The 11454-nt window shown below is 45.9% G+C and overlaps 1 protein-coding gene, 1 non-coding gene and 3 pseudogenes across 5 annotated transcripts in view; 3 read left to right on the top strand and 2 right to left on the bottom strand.

Annotated features, from left to right (window-relative positions):
• dlc1 (DLC1 Rho GTPase activating protein) overlaps positions 1–11454 on the top strand; it is a 108678-nt gene that overhangs the window by 77320 nt on the left and 19904 nt on the right. The window lies entirely within an intron of this gene.
• LOC148361990 (U2 spliceosomal RNA) lies at positions 4218–4401 on the bottom strand. Its single transcript, XR_015851231.1, has one exon. It is a non-coding gene; the product is annotated as a U2 spliceosomal RNA (small nuclear RNA).
• On the bottom strand, positions 4595–4731 carry LOC148361989 (U2 spliceosomal RNA; annotated as a pseudogene).
• On the top strand, positions 5261–5419 carry LOC148361988 (U2 spliceosomal RNA; annotated as a pseudogene).
• Positions 5691–5780, top strand: LOC148361987 (U2 spliceosomal RNA; annotated as a pseudogene).

Raw genomic sequence — 11454 nt, 5'->3', positions numbered from 1 at the left:
TTTTATAGCAATTTTGAAGGGCCGTAGCTAATTTGTGGTTCAGGGCTTCGCAAGTCCAAAAAAAAAAATACATAAATAAAAAAAAAATAATAATAATAATTAAGCAATTTTGAAGGGGCGTCGCTACTTCGCAGATTTTCACTTTTCGCGGGTGGTTTTGGTCCCCATTAACCGCGATAACCGAGGGATTACTGTACACACACATTCATAACGTAAATTCTGGACTATAGAGCGCACCTAATTATAAGCCGCACCCACCCCTTTTTAAGTGTTTTGCCACTTTTGTACTTACACATGCCGCACCTGTGTATAAGCCGCGCGCGCGCATTGAAACTTGTGACTCAATCACAAGTTTAACCCAGAACAGGCTGTTAGATCCACAATTGTAACTGAATTTTTGGTTTGAACAAATGTATTGACACTAATAACAGCAAACAAACAATGTGAGGTTTGAACAACCCTTCTCGACAATCTTAACAGCAATCGAGCATATTCACAATTTCGTTATGTCTGGGGAGGGGTTTTGGGGTTTTTAAGGGTTATTGTTTTATCTTCGTTATTCATTATCCATTATCCGTTATCGGTCAGTTCATAATACGCTACAAAGCCCAGGAGTTGCATCTACTGTATCTATCTATTTATCTATCTATTGTATCTATCTAGACACTTACTCTCAGCCAAAAGGCCAAGCTAAGGTCCTAGCCCTAAAGCCTTGCTGCGATCATTGCAAATGCACCGTTCCCGGAGGTACTGCAATACCGGGCCGATGCGTGGAGTGGACAGAGCAAGCTCTTATGTCTGGCAATATGACGTTTTAGGGGTTTTTAAGGGTTATTGATCGATCTACTTCCGGCGCCGTCACGAATGGCAGCCACTCCAGCAGCTCCCGTGTTATTTTCGCTACTTTTGTGATTTACTTATTTATTTATTTATTTTTGCTTACTTTATCAGTGCCTTGCAACACTTGGATTACTTTCTATCCTATGGATATGGGTTTCAACTCGCAAAAATACGTATATTCAAGAAACCTACTCCTCGACCTGAAGAACTCTCGAGCCGGCACGGTCCCACTTTTACCTAACGAGGTGAGGCGACCCTACCGGGGTTGCAGAGCCGGTGCTAAGGTAAAAGCTAAGCGGCTAGCGGCGAAGTGGTGATATAAGCCCACGGTACCGTCCATAATCATGGGGAATGTCAACTCCCTACCGAATAAGATCGACGAACTGGCTGTGCTTGTGAAAGACATCAAAGCATACAGGGAGTGCAGCTTGCTTTGCTTTACGGAAACGTGGCTTACGTCTAGCATCACGGACGCTAACATCGCGCTAAACGGCTTCTGCGCTGTTCGGGCTGACAGAGGGACAAAAGTCAGTGGGAAGCGCAAAGGAGGGGGACTGGCTATCTACGTGAACACGAGGTGGTGTAACCCCGGGCATGTAAAAACAAAGATTTCTATCTGCTGCCGTGATGTCGAACTTTTGGCTGTAAGTCTTCGTCCCTATTACATGCCCAGAGAGTTCGGACACGCCATTGCTGTCATTGTTTACATCCCACCGCGCGCTGATGCGGAAGTAGCGTGTGACGTCATCCACTCCGCGGTGGCAAAACTTCAGACACAACACCCGGAGGCTGCAATGTTAATCTCTGGGGACTTCAACCACATGACACTTGATAAGACACTGCCCTCTTTCGTCCAGTATGTGAACTGCAAGACCAGGGGAAATAGGACTATTGACCTTCTGTATGCGAATATAAAAAATGCATACAGCGCTAAACCACTGCCTGCCCTTGGAAAAGGAGACCACAACCTCATTCTGCTTAAACCACAGTACAAACCAAAAGTGAGGAGGCTACCAACAACCACACGCTCATTTAGAAAATGGTCCACCGAGGCAGAGCAGGCTCTGAGAGACTGCTTTGGATGTACGGACTGGGATGTCCTGCTAGGGTCCAGCAGTAGGGACATTGAGGAGATGGCAAACTGCACTACTGACTACATTAAGTTCTGCATGGACAATGTTGTTCCTATAAAGACTGTACGCTGCTATGCCAACAACAAGCCCTGGATCACGAGCGACATCAAGTGCCTTCTGAACCAAAAGAAGAGGGCCTTTAAAAATGGTGATGATCAGGAGCTAAAACGAGTACAGAAGGAGCTCAAAGTCCAGCTACGGAAAGGAAAGGAGCAGTACAGGAGGAAGTTGGAGAAAAAGCTGCAGAACAACAACATGAAGGAGGTGTGGGAAGGGATGAAAACAATTACTGGCTGCAGCACCAAGCAGGGTGTGGATGTGGATATAGATGTGGGGCGAGTCAACCAGTTGAACAACTTTTTCAACAGGTTTGACCACTCCGCCTCATCCTCATCCCTGAGTAATGCAGCTGTCCTTCCCCCTCCCCCTCTGGACACTAGCATGGAAGACATCCCCCCACTAAAAATAACTTCAGCCCAGGTGTGTGGAGAGCTGAGAAGGCTACGAACCAGCAAGGCAGCTGGTCCGGATGGAGTATCCCCCCGACTGCTGAAAGCCTGTGCGTCTGAGCTGGGAGACCCTCTACAGCGCATCTTCAACCTGAGCCTTGAACAGGGGAGGGTCCCTCAGCTGTGGAAAACATCCTGCATCATCCCAGTCCCAAAGAAATCAAGACCTGAGGAACTCAACGACTTCAGGCCGGTCGCCCTGACATCACATGTGATGAAGACCATGGAGCGGCTGCTGCTGCACCACCTGAGGCTACAGGTCCGTCACGCCATCGACCCACTGCAATTTGCTTACCAGGAGAAGGTGGGAGTGGAGGATGCTATAGTATACATGTTACACCGATCCCTCTCACACCTGGATAGGGCGAAGGGGGCTGTGAGGATTACATTTTTGGACTTCTCCAGTGCCTTCAATACCATACAGCCTCTGCTACTGAGTAGGAAACTGACAGAGATGGGAGTTAGCTCACACCTTGTAGAATGGATTACTGACTACCTGACAGGCAGACCCCAGTATGTGAAACAGGGGGGCTGTACATCGGACACTGTGGTTAGCAGCACAGGATCTCCGCAGGGGACCGTTCTCTCTCCGTTCCTATTCACTCTATATACATCGGACTTTAAGTACAACTCTGAGTCCTGCCATGTGCAAAAGTTTGCCGACGACACTGCGATCGTGGGATGTATCAGAAACGGGCAGGAGGAGGAGTACAGGAAATTGATTCAGGACTTTGTCCGATGGAGCGACGCAAACCACCTGCACCTAAACACCACCAAGACCAGAGAGATGGTGGTGGACTTCAGGAGAACCAGAACTCACCCGGTTCCTGTAACCATCAAGGGAGAATGTGTAGAATTTGTCCAGACCTACAAATACCTGGGTGTGCAGCTGGACAACAAACTGGACTGGACTGCCAACACAGAAGCTCTATGTAGGAAAGGGCAAAGCCGACTTTACTTCCTCAGAAGGCTGGCCTCCTTCAACATCTGCAAAAAGCTCCTGAAAATATTCTATGAGACAGTAGTGGCAAGCGCCCTCTTCTATGCGGCAGCGTGTTGGGGAGGCAGCGTCAAGAAGAAGGATGCCTCTCGTCCTAAGAAACTGGCTAGGAAAGCGAGCTCTGTTGTGGGCAAAGAGCTGGACAGCCTAACAACAGTAGCTGAGAGACGAGCACTGAAAAAGCTGAGGTCAATCATGGACAATCCATCGCATCCACTACACAGCATTATCTCCAGACAGAAGAGCAGTTTCAGCGACAGACTGCTGTCACTGTCTTGTACTACGGACAGACTGAAGAGATCTTTTCTTCCTCATGCCATGAGGCTCTTTAACTCCACCCGGCAGAGTAAAGGCCCACATTAAACCACACCACCTACATTGGATATTACCGAATCTTACTGCAATATGTATTCTGTGTAGCACTATTTAGTTACTCTATATAACACGCTACAGTGGGCATTTGCACGTCACACTGGGTATTTGTATATTGTATTCTTTTGGCTTTATTATTGTACTGTTCTCAGCTCAGGGATGCTGCTGGAAATGTGAATTTCCCTTAGGGGATGAATAAAGTATCTATCTATCTATCTATCTATCTATCTATCTTCGTTATTCATTATCCATTATCCGTTATCGGTCAGTTCATAATACGCTACAAATCCTAGGAGCCGGTACACTTACTCTCAGCCAAAAGGCCAAGCTAAGGTCCTAGCCCTAAAGCCTTGCTGCGATCATTGCAAATGCACCGTTCCCGGAGGTACTGCAATACCGGGCCGATGCGTGGAGTGGACAGAGCAAGCTCATATTCCATATCCGAAATGCAAAAATCAAAGATAGTGACTTCAAAGGCCAAGCTAAGAACCTAGCATCAAAGCAAAAGGCCAAGCTAAGGACTTAGCATCAAGGCCAAGCTAGGGACCTAGCATCAAGGCCAAGCTAAGGACCTAGCATCAAAGGGGTTTTTAAGGGTTATTGATCTATCTTCGTTATTCATTATCCATTATCCGTTATCGGTCAGTTCATAATACGCTACAAAGCCTAGGAGCCGGGACACTTACTCTCAGCCAAAAGGCCATGCTTAGGTCCTAGCCCTAAAGCCTTGCTGCGATCATTGCGAATGCACCGTTCCCGGAGGTACTGCAATACCGGGCCGATGCGTGGAGTGGACAGAGCAAGCTCATATTCCATCTCCGAAATGCAAAAATCAAAGATAGTGACTTCATAGAAAGTACACAAAAGGCCAAGCTAAGGACCTAGCATCAAAGCCTTGCTAGTACTCAATTTTAGAACCACAGTTGGCATCATGAATGGAAAATGATACCCGTATTTAACGTATGATGCAGACTTGTAAAGTCCGGGTCCCGTTGAAAGTAATCCAAGAAAACAAAATGTATATTTCCAAAGTTAAGGGTGGGAAAAATATATATCCACTATTGTCCGCTGCAACAACAGACAGATCTACCGGTAACTCAGCTTTACTCCACTTCCCATCAGCCCTCGTTTGCTCCCCCCCTTCTTTTTGATTCGCTCGTAGAACACATAACAGAATAAATATCTAAAGTAAATGCATTACAAAAATATAAATACATATTATACATGGTTACACATATTTACGAAGAAAGACGGTACACCGAGAGAGTTTTCAAAGCTTTAATAATAATAATATTTTCATCCCAAACCGTGCCTTTGAAAGGTACCAACACGCTAGTAGGATCACGCTCGCAATGCATCAAGCGTGCCTGTCAAAAACAAGCATCCCGCCTGGACGGCCAACGGCATCTGCTTCACGGCCAGAAACTTCTGGCTTTGATGCTAGGTCCTTAGCTTGGCCTTTGGCTAAGTTGATTTTTGCAATCCGGAGATGGAATAAGAGCTTGCTCTGTCCACTCCACGCATCGGCCCGGTATTGCAGTACCTCCGGGAACGGTGCATTTGCAATGATCGCAGCAAGGCTTTAGGGATAGGACCTTAGCTTGGCCTTTTGGCTGAGAGTAAGTGTCCTGGCTCCTAGGCTTTGTAGCGTATTATGAACTGACCGATAACAGATAATGGATTATGAATAACGAAGATAGAACAATAACCCTTATAAACCCCAAAACCCCTATCTTTAAAGGGCTCATTCCTATAGTTTTTGACCGGCTGTGGTTTTTTAAACTGGCTGCCCATGTGCTGGACTTGTCACCACTCCTTAGCTTGGCCAGCTTGGCCTTTGATTATTGCATTCTGGAGATGGAATAAGAGCTTGCTCTGTCCACTCCACGCATCGGCCCGGTATTGCAGTACCTCCGGGAACGGTGCATTCGCAATGATCGCAGCAAGGCTTTAGGGCTAGGACCTTAGCTTGGCCTTTTGGCTGAGAGTAAGTGTCCCGGCTCCTAGGCTTTGAAGCGTATTATGAACTGACCGATAACGGATAATGAATAACGAAGATAGATCAATAACCCTTAAAAACCCCTATCTTTAAAGGGCTTGGAGGCCAATGATCCTATAATGGCAAGGATTTGGCGCCTTCATTGGCCCGGTATTGCAGTACCTCCGGGAACGGTGCATTTGCAATGATCGCAGCAAGGCTTTAGGGCTAGGACCTTAGCTTGGCCTTTTGGCTGAGAGTAAGAGTCCCGGCTCCTAGGCTTTGCAGCGTATTATGAACCGACCGATAACGGATAATGGATAATGAATAAAGAAGACAGAACAATAACCCTTAAAAAATCCCCCCCTATTGACACTAACAAAGATGTTATATAATGAAATTGTGAATATGCTTGATTGCTAATAAGATTTTCGAGAAGGGTTGTTCAAACCTCACATTGTGTTTGCTGTTAAAAACGTCATATTGGAATATAATATTGTGAATGTGCTTAATTGCTGTTGAGATTGTCATGATTGTTTTCTGTTATTAGTGTCAATAAATTTGTTCAAACCCCCCAAAAAAAATTCACGGTAGATCGTCCTCAACTTCCTCCTCATAACTATCGCCATCAAGGGCATCTTTCTCATTATTGGAACGTACCTTTACTTTACAGACAATGTATGCATAAACTTGGAGGTTGCAGTCTTTCTTGGCGCACATATTCTTCTGGTCTTAATCTTACCTTTTATACTCCAGCGCCACTGGTGGCCATTAGAAAAATTACATAAATTGGCCGCTTCACTGAATAAGCCGCAGGGCTGAACATTTGGGAAAAAAGTAGCGGCTTATAGTCCGGAATTTACAGTATATATTTACACACACATACATACATATATAGATTCAGATTCAGATATACTTTATTGTCATTCTAGTACACGTGTATAAAGAACGAAATGTCGATACATCTGACCCGTACAGTTTCCTTGAATGTACTGATATAAATAAAATGTATTGAGTTGGAGTATTGAAGTACTAATAATATACTAAATAATTATGGCTATGTATAGTATTATACAGTAGTGCAAAGATATACACATACATACAGATATTTACGCACATACATACACATATATATATATATATATATATATATATATATATATATTGTGACAATGAAATTGGGCATGACACTCCAGTTTTACACATTCACAGTGAGGTATGAGCCAAGAAGATAAAGGAACAGAGAAGATAAGGTTATAAAACAAGGGGGATACAAAATATTTACACAAGAAATGTCGGCATGTGGGATGTTACATACAGTTGTTATCGTGATACATAGTCATCATAGTGCAGAAAAAAGAAATGGTCAGACATTGTGCAAGGTGAGCAGTAAACATAGTGCAGTCGACATGTGCAAGAACATAGACATAAGTACCATTATATTCGTATGAGGTAGTGTTGGCAAGAGTTTTCAGTTTTATTGTGCGGTGTCTGTTTTGAGCAGTGAACAAACATAATGCAGTCAGCATGTACGTGAGTACCATTTTACATTCGTGTGAGGTAGTTTTTTGCAAGAGTTTTCAGTTTTTTGTGCGGTGTCTGTTTAGGGTGGTAATGGCTGTGGGGAAGAAACTGTCTCTGAGTCTGTTTGTTTTTGCTTTGTGTGACCTGTAGCGCTTGCAGGAAGGCAGCAGGTCGAAGAGGTGGTGGCCGGGGTGAGAAAAGTCCTTGATGATGATTTCTGCTCTGCTGAGGTAGCGAGAGCAGGCAATGTCGTCCAGACTGGGCAGAGAGCAACCGACGATTTTCTGGGCTGTTTTGATGACCCTCTGGAGCTTTTTCCTGTCTGCTGCTCTGCACCCAGCATACCACACCGTAATGCAATGTTAGAATGCTCTCCACTGTGGCTTTGTAAAAGGACACCTGCAGCTGCTGTTTTAGATATTACTGTAATGCACTACTTTCCGGTCTTCCGATGACCAGACTCAAGAGTCTTCGGTTGGTACAAAATGCTGCAGCGAGGCTTTTGACTAGGACAAAAAAGTACGATCACATCACCCCAATTTTGGCTAACTTGCATTGGCTCCCTGTTAGCCTAAGATGCGATTTTAAGGTTCTCCTATTACTATACAAAATCATACATGGACATTCCCCCTCAGATCCTTCAGATCTGATTTCCCCCTATGTCCCGGCCCGAAGCCTTCGTTCCGAGCGCGCCGGTCTCCTGGGGATCCCAAGAGCCAAGAAGTGTTCCGCTGGTTCGAGAGCGTTCTCCATCCGGGCACCGGTGTTGTGGAATGCTCTTCCCCCTGAGATCCGATCTGCTGCCTCAGTGGACATGTTTAAGTCTAAGCTTAAAACTCACTTCTACTCTATAGCATACAAATAACCTAAACTTCTTATATGTAATAACTTGTGAAGCCCTTTGAGACTATTTGTGATTAAGGGCTATCCAAATAAAAATGACTTGACTTGACTTTTTCCTGAGCACTCTCAGGAAGTGCAGTCGCTGCTGGGCCTTCCCTACCACCGCTCTGGTGTTTGCAGACCAGGAGAGGTCGTCAGAGATGTGCACACCCAGAAATTTGAAGGAGTGGACTCTCTCTACACAGTCTCCTTTTATGATGATTGCTTCTGGATTCCTGCCATTCCTTCTGAAATCCAGAATCAGTTCTTTTGTTTTTGTGGTGTTCAGTATGAGGTGGTTTTCCAAACACCACGTTGAAAGTGACTCCACCTCATCCCTGTATCCTGCTTCGTCCCCTTCAGAGATGAGGTCGATCAAGGTGGTATCGTCAGCGAACTTAATTATAGTGTTTGTGGGGTGGGTCGGTGAGCAGTCGGAGCTGTAGAGGGTGAAAAGCAGGGGGCTCAGTGCACAACCTTGGGGGGAGCCAGTGTTCAGTATTAGGGTGGGAGAGACGTGGGTACCGGGTTTTACGGACTGTGGGCGGCTGGAGAGGTAGTCCATTATCCAGTGGCAGATGGAGGGAGAGAGTCCTAGGTGTGCAAGTTTCTCCACCAGGATCTCCGGGATAATGGTGTTGATGGCTGAGCTGAAATCCAGAAAGAGCATTCTGACGTAGCTCCCCCGGTGCTCCAGGTGTTTCACCACGGTGTGAAGTGCTGTGTTTATGGCGTCGTCAGTGGAGCGGTTTGCCCTGTAGGCAAACTGGTGGGGGTCCAGTGTGAGTGGCAGGGAGTTTTTGATGTGCTGGGACACCAACCTCTCGAAGCACTTCATGACCACAGGCGTAAGAGCGACAGGCCTGTAGTCATTGAGGCTTTCCACTGCTGACTTTTTGGGGATGGGAATGATGGTGGAGGTTTTGAGGCAAGGTGGGACGGTCGCCTGTGACAGGGACCGGTTGAAGATGGTGGTGAGGACCCAGCTAGCGGATCAGAACAGTCCCTGAGTACCCTCCCTGGTACTCCATCCGGGCCAGTTGCCTTCCTGGGGTTTATGGTTTTCAGCGCACGCCTAACTTCGTGCTCCTGAAATGTGAGTGAGTTGCTGCTGGTTGTTGGTGGGTGTGATGTGGCTGTTTTATGGCCTTCCAGCTTCAAAGCGAGCGAAGAACTGATTAAGGTCTGCAGCTAGTGAAGCCTCAGCCTCAACAGTTGCCAGGTTGTGGCCTCTGAAGTTGGTGATGTGTTGAAGGCCCTGCCACATCCTCCTCGGGTCATTTCCAGCGAAGAGGTGCTCGATCCTCCTTGTGTAGGCTGCTTTTGCTTTCTTGATGCCTCTCTTCAGGTCAGCCCTGGCCACCCCGTAAAGAGCCTTGTCTCCAGACCTGAAGGTGGTGTTGCGGTGTTTGAGGAGGGTGAGCACCTCGCTGGACATCCGGGGTTTTTGATTTCGGTAGACCTTGATTTTTTTATTTACTGTGACTTCATCCGTGCAGTATCGGATGAAATGAAATGATCTGCATTTATATAGCGCTTTTCAAGTCAATGACTTCCCAAAGCGCTTTACATTGTGCTTCACTTTTCCCAATAGCGGCCGTGATCTGTGCAGCCATGTAAGGCGCTAACCTGCTTATTGGGGATATTGGGGTTTCAGTGTCTTACCCAAGGACACTTCGGCATGTAACACGGACAAGCCGGGATTCGAACTGGGATCCCTTAATCCTAAAACGATCGCTCTACCTCCAGAGCTACTGCCGCCCCAATGTAGGATGTAGGATAAAACAGTGTCAGTGAATTTCTGGAGGTCATGGTCTTCAAATAGCTCCCATCAAGTTTGATCATAACAGTCCTGCAGCTTAGAGAGGGCTCCCTCAGGCTACGTTTGTATTGTCCTCATTACAGGCTTTGTTTTCCTCCGGATGTGGGTGTATGAGGGGGTGAGGGATAGGCATAGGTAATCGGAATTTACTAGGTGGGGGAGGGGGGCAGCTTTGAATGCGTTTTTGATGTTGCTGTATACGCGGTCCAAAGTTTTTTCCCCCATTGTTGCACAGTTCACATTTTGAAAGAATTTTGGAAGAACAGTGTCACAATCACCCGGATCGGGAACACCTGTGTTCAGGATTTGGCGCCAACAGCCAGGACAGCTGATTGGCGCACCCTGTATATTTAAATCCCCAGCTTCCAGTTACACTTTGTTGGATTGTTCTCACGCTACCTGTTGCCTTCAGCTCAGTAAGCCCGTACCTCTGACTCTTTGCTTGCTCCCTGTTCTCTTCTGATTGATCTCCGTTGCCGACCCGTTTCTGTAAATCTGCCCTGCCCGTCTGACTCCTGAACTATTTTCCGAACACTACGATTACGCCTGTCCGCGACCATTCCCGCCAAGCCTTCACCCGCCTGTCAAATTCCGTCAATCCGCCAACCAACGGATCGAAGAATCCCACCTTGTCATTTCCTTCCTTTCAATAAAACCAAGAAACGAGCGCAAGTGATCTCAGTCTTCCTTTCGTCCTGTCTGACAAACAGTCCTTAAACAGGCCTTATATGTGTATATATATGTATATATACGACTGTCTCAGAAAATTAGAATATTGTGATAAAGTTCTTTATTTTCTGTAATGCAATTAAGAAAACAAAAATGTCATACATTCTGGATTCATTACACATCAACTGAACTATTTCAAGCCTTTTATTATTTTAATATTGCTGAATTTGGCTTACAGCTTAAGAAAACTCAAAAATCCCATCTCAAAATATTAGAATACTTCCTCAGACCAAGTAAAAAAATAATTTTATAACAGCAAAACTAAATCAAACATTTGAAAATGTCCATTGATGCACTCAGTACTTGGTTGGGAATCCTTTTGCACGGATTACTGCATCAATCCGGTGTGGCATGGAGGCAATCAGCCTGTGGCATTGCTGAGGTGTTATTGATGCCCAGGATGCTTCGATAGCGGCCTTCAGCTCATTTGCATTTGTAGGTCTGGTGTCTTTCATCTTCTTAACTATACCCCACAAATTCTCGATGGGCTTCAGGTCAGGGGAATTAGCAGGCCAATCAAGGACAGTGATGCCATGGTCAGTGCACCAGTAACTGGTGGTTTTGGCACTGTGGGCAGGTGCCAGATCGTGCTGGAAAATGAAATCCTCATCTCCATAGAGCTTTTCAGCAGATGGAAGCATGTAGAGCTCTAAAATCTCTTGGTA

Source organism: Urocampus carinirostris, chromosome 8, assembly GCF_059441175.1.
Source record: "Urocampus carinirostris isolate Australia breed hairy pipefish chromosome 8, RoL_Ucar_1.0, whole genome shotgun sequence".
Classification (NCBI taxonomy): Eukaryota; Metazoa; Chordata; class Actinopteri; order Syngnathiformes; family Syngnathidae; genus Urocampus; species Urocampus carinirostris.
This window is presented reverse-complemented; position numbering and strand designations above follow the sequence as displayed.